The sequence below is a fragment of the Harpia harpyja genome, chromosome Z (genome assembly GCF_026419915.1).
Source record: "Harpia harpyja isolate bHarHar1 chromosome Z, bHarHar1 primary haplotype, whole genome shotgun sequence".
Classification (NCBI taxonomy): domain Eukaryota; kingdom Metazoa; phylum Chordata; class Aves; order Accipitriformes; family Accipitridae; genus Harpia; species Harpia harpyja.
Window position 1 is genome coordinate 165,007 of NC_068969.1, and position 18,782 is coordinate 183,788.

Here is an 18,782-nt window from a genome sequence, read left to right on the forward strand (position 1 = left end):
TGTGCTAAAGGTGTGGCATGCACGCTAGGTGGAACTATCCCCCGTGCATCCAGCGCTGCAATGAAGAATGCCTGCTTTCTAAAACGCCAAAACGAGCCTTCGAGAGTTTCTTGGACCGGCTTTTCAGTATCAGAGGTACAAGGGAGGAAAGGAAAAAAAAAAAAAGCGGCGTGGGAGAGAGAGGGGGCCAGGGGAGGGGCAGGGAGGGACCAGAACGCAGAAGAGGGGAGAGAGAGACAGGGCCCCGAGGGCCCGGGGCTCACCACAGCTCTCTTTCTTGGCGCTGCCAGCAGACTTTGCCAGTTCAGACGCTTCTTTCGGCTCCTCTCCCGCTCCCCTCCTCTTCCGTAACTCCGGCTGCACGGCCGTCCTCCCCCTAGGAGAACACGCGTCTCACAGGTCTTGCAAGACGAGGCTTCCTGGGCACGGAGCCTCGCTCGCCCGCACGCCACGCGGCCGTACCGCACCGTCGGTGCTGCGTACGGACCCTGCGGTGCACCCTGGCGGTCTGACCTGCTGTGGACTACGAAGAGGGATCCTTCCACACGCGGAGAGGCAGGCTCTCTCTTGCCTGCAGCGGGAGGCAGCTGCCGGCCGGGCGGCCGGCCGGCCTTCCGTTTCTTCTTCTCTACCTTTCTCTGGCCTCTCCAGCTTCAGCCGCAGCAGCTCCTGCCCACAGCCAGTAAGTGCCCTGCCTGTCCCTTTGTGCTCCCACGCCATGCCGCGCCGCGCCACGCCGCGCGGAGAGGGAGGCCAGGCAGAGACAGCCCATGCAAGCTTTCCTTTCCGGCGGCGTTTCCTTACCGGGAGGAAGCAACGAGTGCGGCGGCACCTCCCGCCGGCGCCGCATTGCCGTTACCGTCGGACGGCACGTGCGGGACGGGGGCAGCCCCGCGCACTAGCAGCCTCCGAGCTGCAGTACCGAACATTGGTCACGAGGTGGCGGAAGAGAGCGGCGGCGAAAGGCGCCGCCAGCGCGCATGCGCGGATCCCGAGCTCCTGTGCCGCGTTCTGGTTGCCACGCAACAGCAGGAGGGCTGCAAAACGCGCCACCGCGCATGCGCGGCTCCCGAACGCCAGGACCGCCCACTGGTTGCTAGGCAACAGCAGGGGTGCCGTAAACCGCGCCACCGCGCATGCGCGGTTGCAGAGGCGTCATGTCGCGCTACGGTTGCTAGGCAACAGCGGCGAGCGCCGTAAAAGGCGCACCGCGCATGCGCGCCTCCGAGCTGCCGTACAGCGCCTCGGTTGCTAGGCAACAGCAGCAGTGCCGTAAACCGCGCCACCGCGCATGCGCGGTTGCCGAGGCGTCGTGTCGCGCTACGGTTGCTAGGCAACAGCGGCGAGCGCCGTAAAAGGCGCACCGCGCATGCGCGCCTCCGAGCTGCCGTACAGCACCTCGGTTGCTAGGCAACAGCACGAGCGCCGTAAACCGCGCCACCGCGCATGCGCGGTTGCCGAGGCGTCGTGTCGCGCTACGGTTGCTAGGCAACAGCGGCGAGCGCCGTAAAAGGCGCACCGCGCATGCGCGCCTCCGAGCTGCCGTACAGCGCCTCGGTTGCTAGGCAACAGCACGAGCGCCGTAAACCGCCCCACCGCGCATGCGCGGTTGCCGAGGCGTCGTGTCGCGCTACGGTTGCTAGGCAACAGCGGCGAGCGCCGTAAAAGGCGCACCGCGCATGCGCGCCTCCGAGCTGCCGTACAGCACCTCGGTTGCTAGGCAACAGCACGAGCGCCGTAAACCGCGCCACCGCGGTTGCCGAGGCGTCGTGTCGCGCTACGGTTGCTAGGCAACAGCGGCGAGCGCCGTAAAAGGCGCACCGCGCGTGCGCGGTTTCCGAGCTGCCGTACAGCATCCTCGTTGCTAGGCAACAGCACGAGCTCCGTAAACCGCGCCAGCGCGCGTGCGCGGTTGCCGAGGCGTCGTGTCGCGCTACGGGTGCTAGGCAACAGCGGCGAGCGCCGTAAAAGGCGCACCACGCGTGCGCGGTTTCCGAGCTGCCGTACAGCATCCTCGTTGCTAGGCAACAGCACGAGCGCCGTAAACCCCGCCATCGCGCATGCGCGGTTGCCGAGGCGTCGTGTCGCGCTACGGTTGCTAGGCAACAGCGGCGAGCGCCGTAAAAGGCGCACCGCGCATGCGCGCCTCCGAGCTGCCTTACAGCACCTCGGTTGCTAGGCAACAGCACGAGCGCCGTAAACCGCGCCACCGCGCATGCCGAGGCGTCGCGTCGCGCTACGGTTGCTAGGCAACAGCGGCGAGCGCCGTAAAAGGCGCACCGCGCGTGCGCGCCTCCGAGCTGCCGTACAGCGCCTCGGTTGCTAGGCAACAGCACGAGCTCCGTAAACCGCGCCAGCGCGCGTGCGCGGTTGCCGAGGCGTCGTGTCGCGCTACGGTTGCTAGGTAACAGCGGCGAGCGCCGTAAAAGGAGCAGCGCGCATGCGCGCCTCCCCAGCTGCCGTACAGCCTCTCCCTTACCAGGCAACAGCGGGGGCCCAGCCACACGCACCACCGCGCATGCGCGCCTCCCACACGCCAGTTCCCACCTTCGCTCGCCGGGCAGCAGCTCCCCCGCAACGATCCTCTTCTGAGCATCAGCTGGATGAGACACCACTGACAGCTCAGCCCAGTAGAGACCAGCCACAGGCGGCAGCTACTTACTGGGGGCACAGGGCTTACGTTTCCCTGCCCTTTCCCCACTCGCAGCCCGGGCAGTCCTCTTCATTGCCTCTGTTCCAAAAAGCACCCGAGTGGCTGGAGCCTTTACAGCAGTCAAGCGCAAACAACAGACAATGCGGGCGGTCGCTTCTGTCCCTGCCCCCCCACCCCATTCTCTAGAGAGGAGAAGCAGCACAGGGAACCTGCAAACGGCAGGGGGGGTTGCCCTGGACCAAGCCCCAGGGACTGCTGTATCCGTCTGCACGTGGCATCAGGGTTGTGGGAGGGACAGCAGCCAGTCAACAGATGCTGGCGAGAGATTTAAAAAAAAAAAATAATAACGCCTGGTTCAGGTGACAGCCTGAAGGCAGGCCACGAGAGACCCAAAGCTGCTTCGTGCCAGAGGGGCAGCTCTGTTCAGCAGGAAACGGCGCGTCCCAGCGGACCAGATGCGAGCGGCCGACCTGCAAGTGAGCGATACCCTGGCGATCCTGGGGCTCTCTTGGGGTGGGCGCACCTTTCCTCACCTCTGTGCTATCACAACTCTGCTCTCCTAATCCTGCACGCACGCAAGGCTTCTTGGGCGGGGCTTGTCTCTTATCGAAGAGACGCTGCACGGTGTTACTTACCGCCCTGCCCTCCGGCGTGCAAAGTAATTAGACGGGAAGCAGGGAAAGCAAAAGAGGCGCGTCGGGATATTAGATGTCCTCAGCAGATGACCGTAGAGCCCTCGAGGTTCCACCTTTGCTCCCTACAGGAGCATGGCTCCGCACTCCTTGCCGCTCCCGCCAGCAAGCGTCACAATTGCCCTTTGCTGCCTGCAACGCGCAGTACCTGCACGGCCCGAGCACTGCTGCTTACGGAGCAAGAGGCGCTCGCTATAAAGCGGCAATGAAGAACAAGGACGGCCCGTCAAGACGGCAGGAGGAACACAGAGAGCCTCCAGCATGAGCCAGGCAGGGCTTCCAACTCACCTCGTGTCGTGATTTAACGCCAGCCGGCAACGAAGCCCCACGCGACCGCTCGCTCGCTCCCCCGCCCCCAGTGGGACGGGGAGACAATCGGAAGGGCGGAAGTGGAAAAACTCGTGGCTTGAAACAAAAACAGTTGAACCATTAAAAAGAAACAACAACAACAACTTGTAAGGAAAAGAAGAAAAAAAATGACAGAGAATGGGGTGCACGCAGCATGCCAGGGGTCTGAAGCCTGACGGATGATGGGGGGGGGTGGGTGTGTGGAATACGGAGGAGGGGAAGGGGGGGGGGGCAGGAGATAGGAGAGCAGGGGATGCGGGGGGAAACAACTCGCGTGGGTTAAAAACTCGCGTGGGTGAAGGGGGCGGGCCGGAGCAACAGGGGGGCATATGGGGGAGAAACACACACGGCGGGAGGGTAAGGGGAGGGCACAAAGGTGCACGGGGGGACACGGGTGGGGATGACCTACCCCAGGGAGTCCACCCGGGATAATCCACAGCAGGTAACTCACCTGGGATAACCCGCAACAGAGAATCCACACCGGGAGGACCCCCAGCAATGCCCCTCAAACTGCCTGTGCTTCACCCCCAATCTTCCCCAAACTGGGGAGTTTTCTGCTTTTTCAAAATACTCAGTTTGGGGTGTGTTTCAGTGCTTTTCCACAACATAAAAAGGGGAGATCTTTTGGTTGTGGTTTTGTGCATGAAAACGGGGTGGGTTTTTTTGCTTTCCAGCTGCACAAATCCAGGCGGATTTGGCTTTCCCAGGAGTCCCAAATCCGTTCGGTTTTTTCCCGTTGCAGACCCAGAATCAGGGGGGTTGGGGTTGTCCTGGTTTCGGCTGGAATAAAGTTAATTTTCTTCTGAGTAGCTGGTACAGGGCCATTTTGGATTTAGGATGAGAACAATGTTGACAACACACCGACGCTTTAGTTGTTGCTAAGCAGTGTTTATACTAAGTCAAGGACCTTCCAGCTTCTCATACCGCCCTGCCAGCGGAGGCTGGGGGTGCACAAGAAGAGTCGCTGAGCTAAAGGAGGATTCCAGGTAAACAGGTCAGCTCGAAATACACCACCTCCTTTAAAAGTTAAGAGCGATTTGAACGCTTAAAATCAGCATTTAGGCTAATCGATACCATTTTGAACACCTTCTTAGCATACAAGTAAACACTCTTGCCGGTGTTGGAAAACGTCTCCTCCCTTCCTTACAGCACTGCTGCAGGGAGATAACCCTGGGAGGCTGCGGGACGAGGTCGTACGCAATCAGAATCTACGCTTACGGATCCACCGCAACAGCTACAGCCCTTGCGCTGCTGCTGCTGCTTTGCATCTTGCTCGTTTGGTGAATAAAGCTGAAAGTGAAGTGGAAAACTTCAAAAAGCAAAATGAAAAATAAAGAATAAATCTCAACAATTCACTTTACACTAAAAGGGTGTGCCCATGTTTATATACATCCAATAAAAATACATTATTGAAGCAGTAACTCACCAAAACCACCTCAGGACTCACTGTCACTAGTTACAAGGCTGCTGATGCTTCCTGGGAAAACCTGGAAAACACACGGAAGCGACGCCAGTTTGTCCTGTTTTGTCCGCGTCTCTTCTTTGACCTTGATTGCTTTTAGTACAGGTGCTAGTTATCTCAGTAAGGTTGTCGAGTACTCCTGTAAGATATTTAAAAAAACTCATTGACTGCAGAAGCATAAAGCTTTTATCGTGAAAACAAAGCCCGTTTCTTCTGAACAGCTGAACTCTTACGAACAGTTTCTCCCCTCTTTTAGTACAAAATTATTTTCACGGTATCATTTACTAGTAAGCGCACGGAAACAGAAGATTACGTGCTTTCAGGAAGAGGAAATAGACAGAGGGAAGTCAACCTGGCGTAGGCGTAACGTGCTCCAGAACAGACCTTAGTTTTAGTATTCGTATTAAAATATTTCACAGAAAAAATGTGGAAGGAGAGTTGGCACATTCTTAATGTTAACTTTAAAGTCCATACTACAAGTACCTTTGGAAAAATGCAGACACACATCGTAGGCGTACCTTGTACTTGCAGACCACTGCGGAATCTTTCCATCTGTCTTGTACTTTCACGGCAGAAGAAAGGGCAACCACGGTGAAATGGTGGCAGCTGACATCCACCTGAGAGAGGGGGGAAAAAAAAAACCCAACAAACAAAAAAACAAAACAAAACAAAACTTTAGCATAAAACTGGGTAGGAATCCAAAGCTGCCTTTTTTTGTGAAGGTTTGTGAAGACAGTACGACTGAGCAGAGCAAAAAGTATTTTTGCATCATCTTCGGTACAGCTGTTGACACAGGCCACTAAAGCTTTTGCATTTTTCAGACAACTGTGCCTTTTTTTTTTTTTTTTTTTTTTTTTTTTTGACTCATTGGTAACTTTAGTTTCACTAGAACTCCCTTTCCTAGATACACGCAGGTGACAGACATAGAGACCTACATACATTTTCTCAAGCCTTAGTATAGCCAAGACTTCATCACCCTATATGTCCCAAGCCGAGTATTTTTGCTAAAGAGCACAGCAACACATCTGTCCTTGTGAACTGCCTCGTTGCAAAAACGGAATGATTTTTTCCAGGCCGTTGCTCCAAACGGTCAAGATCTTTTAAAACCGCAGTTGTGCCACCAAACCCGCTCAGGGTCCCTCCTAGCTTTTGACTGCCCTGAGATTTAACAGGCACACGCTCCATTCCATCTTCCAACAGCAAAAATACGTTAACGCTCTCGGACCCAGAGCGCGACCCTACGGATGTCCACACACACACCCCTCGCCGTTTTGATGAGGAGCCACCGAGCATCCCTGCGAGCACAGCTGCACGCGCCAGATCGGTTTCACCTACGCCGCCAGTTACCGGTTTCGGTGAATGTAGTTTCTGACGCTTTAAACCGAAAACCGTATCTCGATGCTTCGCCACAGTAGAAACGACCCATCGCTAGAATGCTACAAAAACGCAGTAACACAAGTTGCAAACCCACAGCAGCAACAGCTCCAGAAATATTTAGACCAGGAACAAGGGAGAAAAATAAAACAGCTTCATCTCACGCGCAGGGGAGCGGCAGGCAGAGAAAAGGGTCGGCATTCTGAGCCCTTACAGAAAACGGGCATTCTCCTTCCATTCCTCAGCCCGTCCGTTAAGGTCTCAATACCGCAACGCTACTACGGCAACGTCGAGAGTAGGGAACAACAGCCCTGCCGCTGGACTTGCCATTGACCCATGCTATTTACCTAGCAGGATGCGTACGCAGAGGGACGCGTTTTGCCACGCACAACCCTGAACTTCCTGAAAGTTTACGTTTACCAAAAAAAAGCCATTTGGAACATATTGCCAAACAACATTTGGCAATAAAGCTTCGATGCGTTTGACACACGCAAATTTTTGGTCACTTGCTATTTGCTTCCTGTTGCTGCTGCTGTTCTTCCTTCAGAAATTCTACTTGTAGCCAAGTTATTCACTACTGGTTCAAGCATTTGCCTTCCTGGTATTACCAGCACATTCACAGAGGCAAGTAACTTAATTGCTCTTCTACGATTATCCAAATGACAATTACAGCCATGAAAGAGAAGGAGAGGTCAGGCAGCAGAAGAGCTCTGCAGGCTGGCACCAGTCAATAATGCACTCTTTAAAAACAAACAACAACAAAACAAAACCGTGACCCTGTATCCTTTTTTTTTTTTTTTTTTTTTTTCTTTCAGAGCTCATCCCTGCCTCAGCATTTTGTCTCATCAGAGCATGAAGCACAGGTGACCCGTACCCTGACGACTTTTGCGTGTGATGAATGCCTGTTCAGAAATAGTCCAGATCTGCAGGACTGGTGTCATTTTTATGGTTTTAATCATCATAACTCAGATTTTATTTACTCACGCATTTGTGAGGAAACTAATTCACTTTTAGACACTGCCTCTCCTTTTTTTTGGGGGGGGGGGGGGGGGGGGGTGTGGAATGTGCTAGAGACTGAAAAAAATTACGATTCAGAGCTCCCAACCATGACAGAGTGGTGGAGAAAGCAATGAAAGCAAAGACCAACAGCAGCAACATTAACTGAAAGTTGGCTTTAATTCCGATCACGTACTTAAGCGACTCTCCAAGTCTACGCCTCGGTCCGATGAACGACTAGTCCTTTTTTGGAAGGACAAACTTTTTTACTTAAAAGGCCTAGACTGAAGACTCCGCTGAACGGAATGGGGATTGTGCCACGGGACGACACGCCATCACCACTCTTAATGGGGAAGAAAAAAAAAAAATAAAATACAAATAAAAATCAAGTTTAAGTACCAGTTTCCATCATGTTTCACCCATTACATCTCTACTGGCATCTAGGTGCTCAAAAGTGAACTACAGGGACACCACATATTCCTAAAAATTCAGTTATACCTAAAAAAAATAAAAGGCTATCTCCAACTTGCCCATAAAATCAGTATGAACAGAGAGAAGAGAAACACTCGACCCTAAAGAAGCTAACAGGCAGCTCTGAATTTACCAGACATGAATTTTCGTTCTTTCACCTGAAACGCAAACATATCAAGGGACCAGTTCAGGAACAGGGCACGATCTGTTACAGCAATTTTTCCATCAGCTCTTCTGCACTAGCAGCAAATTTGCCTTTTCTGTGGGTTTAACGTGGAGCATCTGTAGTGCCCTCGAACTCGCAAGTGTTTCTCTCCGCTCCCCCAGCCCGATACGTGCGATTACCTGAGCGGCAAGCGGAATTAACCACGCAGGATTTTCTTCGTGTGACGCGGAAGGTGACGCTGGGAAAAGAGGAGACAAAGGAATGAACCTGCTTGTCACACCCAGCCAACGGTGAAAAGACAGGGGAGGATTCTGCCGGAAGGGCTCTGCACCCCAGGAGCTCCCACCGGCCGGTTTCTCTCCCCTTTGCCCGGTACCGAGGGGACGACGACACCTCGCCCGCGCCCCCTCGCGGGGGGGGGCTGCCCCAGGAGAGCCGGGGGACCCCCACCTCGCTTCCGCCCGCGGGAACGGACCGGGCGAGACCCTCCACGCAGAGAGAGGAGCGTGGCGTGGATCGCATCCCCGAGGGAAGAGGCCGGGCTCCCCGCTGGCAGAAGGACAACTCACCTCCCTGCTGCTCGGAGCCGCTCGCTGCGGACAGCCCTGCCTGCGCCCGGCCGCTCTTCGGCCGTGCTGGGAGCGCGGTCCGGCCGACGGATGCTCCAGCAAAAAGACGCTCCAGCTCATCGCGCCTCCTGCTCGTTACAGCCGCAGGTACTTTTGCCTCTGGCTAACGCACGCTCCAGACAGCGGACACCCCGCCTCGTTCCAGCTCCCGCTTGCTACAGTTCTGGCTCACTGAAGCCCCAGCTCCGCACTGAAGCTCCGGCTGATTTCAGCTGCTTCTCCTTACAAGTTCCAGCTATGTGCAACGGCCTGGGCTTTCCATAAGGTTGTATATCAACTGCTGTCAAAACCGGAGCATTAGGATTAAACATCAGAGTTACGCGCCGTATAAATATGCGTTAGTTTGGGCGATTAATTACCGAACAACTATTCTGAGCAGCGCAGAAAGAAGAGCTGCACTCAAAGAGGGCACGTGGGGTCTGAAAAGCGCCTTTCCCCCCCCCAGACCATCGCAGATGTTGAGTTCGGCCGGCTACGTGCCGGCCTCCCGAACTTCGGCGTCCGACACAACCAGACCCCCATCTCCGGGGAGGGTCCACGCGCCCTGCCCACCCCCTGCTTCCCCCCGCAGCTCCCCACACCCTCCCACCCGCCTGCCAAACCAGCCAAGCCGGCTCCCGCTTTTGGCCCCCACGCCGGCTGACTCGGGGCCCATTTGGGAGCCAAAAAACCCGGCTGCCGAGCCTGTTCTCAAGGCCCAAAAACGCAGGGCCGGACCTCTGTTTCTGGGCCCAAAGCCGCGCAGCAGCTCGGTCTGTTTCCGAGCCCCAAAATCAGCCAGGCGAGCCTGTTGTCAAGCCCCAGGAACAGAAAACTTGTTCTCCATTTCTGACCCTGCAGCGCCCGCGGGCGACGCCGAGCGTAGCCACCCCACAGCCCTGCACCCCCGGGGCCCCACGCGCAGTTTTGGGGAGTGCTCGGGACCGGCGGAGGGCCCGGCCCCACGCCTCTGCGGGGCAGCCCCAGCACAGGCAGGGCGTCGCTTCACGATCGCCGTTTCAGGCTTTATTTCCCCGCCATGGCCGGCACGGCCAGGCCCCCACCCCAAACCCCCGAGCCGAAGCACCCCCGCGGGTAGCCGGGCCCAGCCACCCGGAAAACAAGAAAACCAAAGAGGGAACAAGACAGAGAACGTGGGGAAAGGCAAGGAGACGGACACAGAAACAGAGAGAGCGCGAGAGGGATAGGGAGCAGGACAGAGAGATGGAGCAAGAAAGGAAAAAGGGACGGGAGGCAGAACCAAGGGAAAGAGACACAAGGACGGGGAGCAGGACAAAGGGACGGAAGAGGAAAAAAAAAACAGCGACGGGCTGCAGGACAGAGATGAAGGGATTAAATAGACACAGGGAGCACGACAGAAGGACAGGGAGAGACAAAAGGGACAAAGAGCAGGCCAGCAGCGGAGGGGAGAAAACCAACTGCGATGGGCAGTGGGAGAGAGATACGGAAAAAGAAAAAAATACTGAGGAACAGAACAAAGAAAGAAGAGACAGCTAGCTGGACAGGGGGACACAGTTAGAAAGGACGGGAGAGGGAACGGGGCAGAGAGAGACAGACAGAAAAGGTAGCGAAAGAAAGCAAGGCAGAGGGACAGCAAGGCGGGGCGGGGGGGAAGGGACGGGGGTCTGGACAGATGGAGAAATAAGCAGCAGGGACAGAGGAAAAGAGACAGAAAGAGGGACAGGGAACATGGCAGAGAAGGACAAATCAGGACAGCGGCAGGACGGAGATAAAAAACTGGGACGGTCCTCAGGACAGAGAGGAATACAAATACGAGCAGGGAGCCGGACAAAGGGATACAGCGAGAAACGACGGGACAGGAAGCAAGACAGAGCGACAGACAAGAACAATGGCAACGAGAGAGAGAGAAAGAGAGAGACCGTGAGAAGCACAGGGGGTTGGGGAATTTAGAAAGAGAAGTATCAGGAGCCCTGCAGAGAGAGGGAGGGTGAATAAAAAAGGGGCAGGAAGCAGCACAAAGGGTCAGAGAGAGTAAGAGATGAACAGGAAGGAGGACGGGGACAGTGAGATCCAGAATGACAAAAATAAACAGCAACAGCGAGCAAGACAAAGGGATAGAGAGAGAAAGAGAAAGTAGAAAGAAGAGAGATAGGAAGGCAGGGACACAGAGCGGCACGTACAGGCGCAGAGAGGAAAAGAACGCCAGGGAACAGGCCAGAGAAATTGGGAGGCGGGGAAAGAGGTGGATGCAGATCAGGACAAGGAGATGGAAAAGGAAAAAACAGCGACTGGCTGCAGGAGAAAGACGGGGGGCGGCGGGGCGGGGAAGAGGGAGAGGGAGCAGGACAAGAACGCAGAGAGAAAAAGGAAGGGGGGCAGTCGAACAAGAGAGAGAAAGGGGGAGAGGAAGAGGGAGCAGGACAAGAGAATAGACAGAAGAGGAGAGGTACAGGGAAGAAAAAAAAAAACCAAAAAACACAAACACCACCCAAAAAACCCCAAACGTCACAGCAGCATGGGAAAGCGAGGGGGCCAGGAGAGGGGGAGGGAGGGACCGGGACACACAAGAGGAGCGACAGGGCCTCGAGGGCCCAGGACTCACCGCAGCTCTCGCTCTTGGAGCTGCCAGGAGACCTTGCCAGCTCAGACGCTTCTTTCTCCTTCTCTCCTCCCTTCCTCTTCTGGAACTCCCGTCGCTTGGCTGTCCTCCGCGTAACGGAACACGCGAGCGTCTCACAGCTCTTACGAGATGAGGCCTCCTAGACACGTAGCCTCGCAAGCCTGAGGCTGCTGCAGTCAACGGCATCCCCAGGGGACGAACGGACAACCGCACCCACAGCGTGGCCTCTGGGAGAGGGAAAGAGGCAGCAGTGATCGTTATTACCGCAGCTCGACCCTGGCCGGAGCCCCTCCTTCCGCAGGGGCTTCCGCAGACGCCGCTCGTTCCCCGCGCCGCTGCTAACGGCACCCCCGTTAAGGGAGACTCCAGACCACCGCAGGGCCAGCTTGCTGCCCTCGCGACAGGGCTCGGGGGCTGCCTGCGGCTACAGCGCAGGCTTCAGGGGAGGGGCTGGAGCTGGGGGCAGCCGCGCGGGCCGAGCGGGGCCGGGGGAGCTCTGGCGACTCGGGCGGGCGCCCGCTGGCCGCGCCTGGGGGGTGCCCGCCTCCGTCCCCTCTTCCCTTCTACCGGCTCTCTCTCGGGAACTCCCCGGCGCTGCCCTGGCCCGGCTCGCCTCCGGCGGACCGGCAGCCTGCCGCGGCGGCCGCTTCGCAGCTTCCCGTCCCGCCAGCCCCGGGCGGCCAGCGGGCAGGAGGCACCCCTCGCCCTCGCCCCCGCCCCCGCCCCCGCCGGAGGGGATCGCTCGCCTCACCCGCGGTCCCGGCGCTCGCCCGCTGCCGCCGAGACCCGCGCGCCGCCACGCTGCTCCCGGGGACCGCGCATGCGCCGGAGGGGCCGGAGCCGGCGCGCGAGCGCCGGGCTGCCCCACGCGCAGGACGGCGCATGCGCCCGGGAGGGCTGGTCGGGGAGCGGGCGCAGCGGGAAGCCCGCGGAAAACCACGCGAAACCGGCAACGCTCCTGAGTCTGACCTGGTCGCACTCCGGGGGCCGCGGCGGCGGCAGCAGCGAGGACTACGCCGCGCCCGAGAGCCACGCGGCTGCCCGGCCGCCGAGTCCGCGGAAACTACAGCTCCCGGCATGCCCCGAGGGGACGCCGCTTCCGTTTCCGCCCACCCCCACGCCGGCGCAGCCGCAGTCCCCGCCGAGCCCCCAGCGCCGCTCCGGGCAGCTCCGGCGCGCTCCCGCCGCCCGCCGCCGGACAGTCCCCGCCGCCGGCTCCGGCACGGTCAGTCCCCGTCGCCGCCGCTCCGTGCACGGCGCGGCACCCCCCGCCCGGCTCCGGGCAGCGCCCGCCGCCGCCGCTCCGGCACGGCGCGGCACCCCCCGCCCCGCTGCCGCTCCGCGCGTCTGGCACGGACCCCGCCGTCCTCCTCGGGGCTTTCCCCGGGACCCGCCGGGCGATTGCGCAAGCCCCGCCACGGGGCCCGGGCCCCCCCCGGCCCACGTGCTCCCGGCCCCCCGCGAGCCCCCAGGGCCCCGGCCCCCCCCCCCGGCCTCGGCACAGGCGGCCCCCACCTCCCCCGGGCCACCCCCGCCGGGGACGGTCGCGGTCCGAGGGGCGCCCGGCCCCGCTCACCTTCTCCCGAGGGGCAGCCGCAGCCCGGCCACCGCTCTGCTCTGCTCCGCTCCGCTCCTGCCTGGGCTCCCACCGGCCCCGCCGCGGCCCCTCCCCCGGCAGCCCCTCCCCCGGCAGCCCCCCCTTCCCAGGGAGGGGCCGTCGCCATCAGCCTCACTGCCCGCACCTGGGGCTCCTCCAGCCCCGGCCCGCAGCTGTGGTACCGAAATCCCGAATAAAACTCCACAACACCCATGGGAAGTTCAGAAGCAGGCGCTTCGTTTATGGAATGAAAGATGTCAAAGTAAGATGACTCTTGACGAGCTGCTCGCTGGGGTAAAAATACAGATTTTAATACCCGTCTTATTTTAGTTCTAAGACTTGGCAATTGCCAGGTATCATCTTTTCGATTTACCCAGGTCCACCGCCGAGGCCGCAAGGGAGATTTCTTCCAGAGAGAGGATAGAGTTATTAAGTCTAAAGTCCATTATTTGCTTTTGTCCTTCAGGAGAAGGTGAGTGGATCGTATATCATCACTATTCACCCAAACAGTTAACCCTAAACTTTTCACCTGTCCTTTACTACAGTCAATTCCAAGCTAATTTTTTTCCATTATTAAGAGGGGACCCAGGATCATTTAAAATATTATTCTACTTTCCACAAATACATGCCCCATCTTAGAGCTTTAGCTACTAGAGAAAGTCTTTGGATTTGGGGGTCAGAGGAGTTGCAAGTCTAAACTTTCATACCCTTCTCTTTAGGATGTGTGATTTTTCTCTGTATGTCTAAACCAGTCTAAATTTCCCTAGATGGTCCTGACTCTGGGTGGATCTAACAAGGATCCTGGAACTCCAGTAAATTCCAAACATCGTTTTATATTTTAAATATGGTCCCAAGTTCCTTTCTGCACTTGTCTCTACGGTTTTGGCAACTGACAGCCCCAAGGGGTCTTTGTACAAGTTTCTCCCGAAGGGCGATAAATTTATTCTTTTGTCCGTGAGGTGGATGGTTTGGTAATGTTATAATTCAAAATGCTATAATTCCTTCTTTCAAATTTAAAAAAACAATTGCCTTTTAAATCCATCCAATTTAATTTGCTAAAATGATTCTCATTGTTCTACGTCTTTTCTCAAGTTTTGGTTAAATTCAGTGTCAGTATTCTCCACGGAACTAGATTTTCATCTGACTTTGGAATCGGAAGGCAGGCTGTTATCGAGGTTAAATTTTGTGTCTTTACAAAACTTCGAATCAATTCCAAAACTAGAATTTTTTTTTTTTTAATCAAAATTACAGAAACGGTTAATATCAAGATTAATAGCTCAAACAATAATTGTTTCATTTTGTTTATGTTTAGAACCCCTCAAAAAAAATACTTAAACCCTATAACACACAAAAAGATTACTGCCCTTGACAACATTCCTAATAGCAACCCCAATATTATAAATTTTACACAATTGTTTTCCCAAATAGATAATGTGAAACTTACTTATAGGTTTTCAGTTTCAAAGGGCCAGTTTCTTTAGACTTCCAATTTCCTGTTGGTGCTTTCTTTAGTCTTGAATAATGAAGCCAAGGTTCTTCGCCCAGACCTTTACTGCTCTAAGTGTTGTTAAAATGACTCGATACGGTCCTTTCCACTTCTCAGTGATTTTATATATATTCAATCTCCTGGTCGGAAGGGATGCGCTGCTACGTCCAATTCTAAGGGTCCAGCTGCGGAGACATACTGACGAAGTTCTTGAAAAGAATTTCTCAAAGAAATCATAACACCTTTTAAAAACATATCTCCAAAGCCACTCCAGATACTCAGAACATAGGACTCTTGATACGGTCTTTCATATAACATTGCATAATGACTTAAATTTTCTTTCTCTTCTGGCTATACTCTGATTCTTAATAGAGCCATGGGTAAGGCTTTAACCCATGTGAGTGAGGTTTCCTGACAAATTTTACTCAACCGTTGCTTGAGGGTATAGTTCATTCTTTCTCCGCCCCCCCCCCCCCCCCGCCCCCTTGCTTGTGGTCTATATGGGGTGTGATAGTCTCAATCTATAGCTAATACTTTGCTCGACTTGTCTCATCATCTTTGCTATGAAATGAGGGCCATTGTCAGATGACATTCTTACAGGCACCCCATATTTTGGTATTATCTCTTTGAGCAAGACTTTAACTACTTCTCTTGCTTTGTCGGTGTGACAAGGGAAAGCCTCGGGCCACCCAGTAAAGATATCAACTAAAACTAGGGTAGATCCTTCTTTTCAAGGCAATTCTATAAAATCAATTTGCTAGTATTCCCCTAAAAAATTTCCTTATTTAATAATTCCAAAGATAATCTTATTACTGATTTGGGGATCATTTTATATATAAATTTCACATCCGCTTATAATTGTTTAAACAATCTTTGTCATATTTTACTTTCTGTTCCCCGATATACTTTGTTATGTTCAGCTCGGGCAATTTCTCTTGTTATCGTGGGCGGGACTATTATTTGACCTGTCGGTGTTACAGCCTGTCCTGTTTCATTTTGTTAGCCTGCAATCTAACAATTAATTCTTCCATCTTTTTCATTATAATTTGGAGTTTCTTTAGGCCATTTTATACTTTTCTCTGGAACTAGCGCTAGGATGCCTTTTTCTGCAGCCTCTTTAGCAGCTTTATCAGCCAGTCGGTTACCTGCGTTAGGAACAGTCTTACCTAACTGATGCGCTTTACAGCGCGTTATCGTGACTGCTGTTGGTTTTTGAACGGTTTCTAACAATTTCGGTATTTGTTCTGCATGCTGAATGGTGGTTCCTTGTGCAGATAACAGTCCTCTTTCTCTCCATATCGCTCCATGTGCACGTACTACTCCAAAAGCGTACTTTGAGTCTGTCCAAATGTTGACTCGCTTTCCTTGACTTAGTTCCAGAGCTCGAATAAGAGCTATCAATTCAGCCTTTTGGGCAGATGTCATCGAAGGCAAAGTTCGCAACGCAATTACCTCCTCGGTTGTTATTGTCTATCTGGATAAACGTTTTCCTTCACAGATGAAACCGCTTCCGTCGGTATACAGTTCCCAGTCTGCTTCTTCTAGCGGCACATCTCAGAGATCCAGTCAGCTGGGGTAAACTCCTTCAGTTGTCTGCAAGCAGTCACGTTCCAGTTCTCCTTTAACTTGATCAGTTGTTGAAAACGCAACAGGGTTAACGGTGGTAGTAGTTTTTAAGTAAACATCATCTTGTTCCAGCAACACCACTCGGTATTTCAGCATTCTGCTAGGGGATAACCAATGCCCCCCTTTCTGTTTTAGCGCAACAGTTATCGTATGGGAAACGTACAGTAATCCTTTGTCCTCAGGTGAACTTACGAGCTTCCTGGATCAGTAGCACAGTTGCAGCGACGGCTCTCAGACGACCAGAGCATCCCAGACTCACGTGATCTAATCGCTTCGAGAAGCAGGCCACAGCTCGCCCACTTGGCCCTAAATATTGGGCCGGCATGCCCAGAGCTATACCTCTTCTTTCGCGAGTGAAAAGTTCAAATGTCTTTGTGAGATCCGGCAGGCCTAGGGCTGGCACCCCTATTACAGCCTGTTTCAATTCTTTGAAAGTAGCTTTCTCGGCATCAGTCCAATCCATTGTTTGAGGTTTTGAGCTGCTCCTACAAAGGTCGGACCCGCAAGCCGCAACTGGTAATCGACAGGTGACACCACGCAACCGTTCCCGGAAATGCTCGTCATTAATTTGTTAGTCTTAGGTTCGGGGAGACGACAAATTGCCTCTTTGCTCTCAGTTCCTAATTGTCTCTGTCCTTTTAGGATTTTAAAACTCAAATAAGTTTCTTCTTTCTGGGTTATTTGGGTTTTTTCTTTTGACACTCGCTATCCACTGATTCCCAAAGAGTTCAAAAAGTTAATAGTTAACTTTGTGCGTTGTTCTTCCATCTCAGCTACAATTAACAGATCATCCATACATTTCAACAAGATTTCTTGATTATTTTCTTTCTTCCAAAGCTCTAATTCTCGTGCCAATGGATTTCCAAAAATGGTAAGACTATTCTTAAAGCCTTGAGGCAAGACTGTCCCTGTATATTGTCTTTTTCTCCCTGTCTCAGGATTTTCCCATTCAAAAGCAAAAAGCTCTTGACTGTTGGGATCCAAGGGAATACAGAAAAAGGCATCTTTTCAGTCTAACACTGTGAACCGTTCTCGTTTCTCTGTTAGGGTTGTTAACAAAGTATAAGGATTTGCTACTACCGGATGAATATCTTGTACTATTTGATTTATTGCTCTGAGGTGTTGAACTAATCTATAATCTTTTTCATTAGCCTTTTAACAGGCAAGGTCGGGGTGTTATATTTGGATTCACATTCTGTTAACAATTTATATCTTAAAAATTTTTGTATTATCAATAGTAACCCTTTCCGGCTTTCCAGTTTTAGGGGGTATGGCTTAATTCGTAGCGGATTCGATCCTGGCTTTAAATCCAGTCTCACAGGTTCTGCTTTTTGGATTTACCGGGAACTTCCCAGTCCAGACGATTGGAATTACAGCATTATACTTTGACTGGTATGATCTTCTGCTTTCGGTAACCATCCTGTAACAACAAAGCCACTGCTTCGATACGTTTAGTTTCTGGAATTAAAATTTTAATCTCTCCATTTTTTAATTTAATTTCTGCCTCTAAGTTCTCCAGTAGATCTCCCCTTAACAGGAGTTTAGGAGAATTTGGCACATACAAAAACTGCTGAGTGACCCATTGCTTTCCTAATTTCATTGTTAAAGATTTAAAGAAGGGTCTAGTTTCTCGTTCACTTGTTGCACCAACACCACCAATTTCTTCAAAACTTAACTCTCCCTCTAAGGTATTTAAAACTGAAAAGGTGACTCTAGCATCAATTCACATTCAATTTTCTGTTCTCCCAGTTTAGCTGTAACCAGAGCTTCTGCTGGGAGACTCCCCTCCGGTCCCCGTCAGCTGCGTTCACTTAAAAAGAACAAATCGACATATGGCACTTCATTCCATTTACTCTCTCTCCTACAAAACAACAGTAATTGCAATATAGTATTATAACTCAAAGTTCTGTTTGTTTCCCATTTTTCCTGCAATTCACCCCAGTGTGCCAACAAACATCCCAACGGTGATGGTTTTGGTATCTTTTCATCAGCAGTTCTATTTCCTGCACTCTTATTCTTAAACAATTTTGCTAATGCCATTATACTTATATACATTCAAATCCCAAATACCAAACAAACGCAAATGACAGTTGTCCCAAATAATACACAAAGTCCAACCCAGCAATAGCTTTCGCTTACGACTTAGGGGCAGACGCCTAGGCTTCCACTGCAAACGGGTACCCTCCAAGCCCCAACCCTGCGAAGCTTTCGCCGCGCCTCACGGGCAGGCTTTCCAAACAAATTCCAAAGCAGCAGCGCCTTACCTTTTTTCCAGGGAACGCCGCGAGGAGCTTTGTGAGTCGAGGGCGATGGTTCTCCCCGAGAATACCTCGGCGCCGGCCGGAGTTCGATCGACACTCGATCTCGTCCAGTCTCACTCGCAAGGTCCCGTCTGGGTCGCCAAAACCGTTACCGAAATCCGGAATAGAACTCCTTAACACCAACGTGAAGTTAAGAAGCGGGCACTTAGTTTATCGCAGCGCTGGGGACACGGGGGATCGCTCCTCCAAAGGCGTGTCCCACTTAGTATCAAAATCCGTCAGTTTTTACAGACTTTTTCTGTCAGGTCATTGTTACATAAGCTCTTTCCATAAAAAGGCATACTATGCTCGTTCTTAAATTTAACCTTTCTAAGGATTGGTCCTTTGATTATATAACCTTATCAATATTCTTATTTAAAAACAATCATTGGTCAGTTACA

The 18,782-nt window shown here is 53.2% G+C and overlaps 2 long non-coding RNA genes across 3 annotated transcripts; one reads left to right on the forward strand and one right to left on the reverse strand.

The window, feature by feature from the left end:
• Positions 1-4,560: 4,560 nt before the first annotated feature.
• Positions 4,561-11,523, reverse strand: LOC128137559 (uncharacterized). Of its 2 annotated transcripts, XR_008233732.1 has the most exons (3): positions 11,355-11,523; positions 5,674-5,772; positions 4,561-5,294 (listed from the first exon to the last, which is right to left on the reverse strand). It is a non-coding gene; the product is annotated as an uncharacterized LOC128137559 (long non-coding RNA). The 2 variants fall into 2 exon arrangements; XR_008233731.1 differs by having other exon boundaries at positions 4,561-5,772.
• A 2,101-nt stretch (positions 11,524-13,624) lies between these two features.
• On the forward strand, positions 13,625-18,782 carry LOC128137699 (uncharacterized). The gene is made up of 2 exons (XR_008233798.1): positions 13,625-13,781; positions 17,403-18,782. It is a non-coding gene; the product is annotated as an uncharacterized LOC128137699 (long non-coding RNA).